At 42.5% G+C, this 1,609-nt stretch overlaps 1 protein-coding gene across 1 annotated transcript in view; it reads left to right on the top strand.

The window, feature by feature from the left end:
- grik4 (glutamate receptor, ionotropic, kainate 4) overlaps positions 1-1,609 on the top strand; it is a 131,840-nt gene that overhangs the window by 32,059 nt on the left and 98,172 nt on the right. The window lies entirely within an intron of this gene.

Genomic DNA, 1,609 nt, shown 5'->3' with positions numbered 1-1,609 from the left:
CAATTCAAATTCAGTTTTTTAATGCAATTATTCAAGTTGAGCAATTCAGATTCAGTTCTAAATGATTCAAATTCAGTTTCTACTGGCACAAATATCAGCCCATAGAGCTTCAGTGGCGCCGCTTAATCCATGGAAACACCGCTTCACTTACCACAACAAGCAACTGTATTACTTTCTCTGCCTGGTTTACTACAAAACCCTTCCTAAATGTGGTCCCTCCTGCGTGTTTCTATGTGTGCGTTTGTGTGCATGTTTGTGTGTGTGTAAGGTAGCGTGTGTTGGTATGTGGTTGCTGGATTGCGTGCATATTGTTCAAATGTTTTGTGTGTGAAAGTGTGAGTGTGTGTGTGTGTAATTAGAGGCAGGAATTGGATTAGGGACGGATCAGTGGCCGCAGTTAGATGGAAATATCACAGAGGGAGCGCTACCTGCCCAGAATAGTCCCACCCCCACCTTTCAAGCACCCATGTGTGCTATGCAGCTCCTAAATTGATGTCTCCTTGGACTGCTTGCAGCTGAAAAAAAAGCTACATAACACATATAAATGGTTTACTTAAGTGCTGCTGTGTGTGCACCGGAGGAAGCTACCAGCTGAAATTCTAATCGATTAAGATCTGCAGGATGACAACCGCTCCACCAGGCTAAATCTTTGCTAAGGTGCTGGAAGCGTCAATGTCTCCAAACTGAAATGAAAGATTTCCACACACTTAGATCCTACGATATATATTACTTTATTTCGCAAGTTGCAATGCTCTTATGTAGGTCAGATAGACTGACAGCTTGCGAAATAAAGTGTTATATTGCATGGATCTAAGTGTGTGGAAATCTTCACTTTCAATCAATTAAAATCTGAACTGAAAATAAAACAGTTTTTTAACTTGCAAGCAGCATTTTGTGTGTTAGAGTGGACACATTAAAATATGTGTTGTTTTTTGTCTTTCTGTGTGACCGTTCTTCCCTCCACAAGCAAACTTGCCAAGCATTTCTCAAGTCAAACTCATTACAGCTCTCTAATCATTCCAAGGTTCCAATAGCTTGTATTGATGAGTGAAAATCAATGTTAAGCAGGGGAAATGGACTTCATCTGACCTTGTGACCTACTGACCATTATTTGACCACAGTACTATTTTGACAATTGGTAGCACTAATGGAAACCTTGACACTGACGTCAGTGTCCAGAGCGTGACGAATAACCTGTGGTGAGGAGTTTTGACACGGACTTTTCATGCACATTCTCTGTCTCTCACACATACACGCACAATGCTAGCTGTGCAGAGAGGGAGCAAATCAAAGTGTCATAGGGGCCAGGAGCATGTTCGCTTGCAGTCAAATCATTCAGCTTTATAATTTGGTGAAGCCATGCAGACAGGTGCAAATGTGTGTGTGTGTGTGTGTGTGTGTGTGTGTATGTGTGCGTGTACTGTAAATGTGTGCATACATGTGTATGTGGGTGTTTGTGTAAGGTGTCGGTGTGTTCATGTCTTACAGGCCCTGTGGGTGACTAAGGGATTACTTATTAATCATTCGATTCGCTGCCTCTGGATTCACCGCACAGGCCCCGAAACCGTTTCCCCCTCTTTCACACACGTTGCTGGTTAATTCTCTGCAT

This window comes from Morone saxatilis, unplaced genomic scaffold (genome assembly GCF_004916995.1).
Source record: "Morone saxatilis isolate NCDOM2014 unplaced genomic scaffold, NCSU_SB_2.0 Contig8, whole genome shotgun sequence".
Lineage (NCBI taxonomy): Eukaryota > Metazoa > Chordata > Actinopteri > Moronidae > Morone > Morone saxatilis.
The sequence above is the reverse complement of the archived record's forward strand: the minus strand, read 5'-3'. Positions and strand labels throughout refer to the sequence as shown.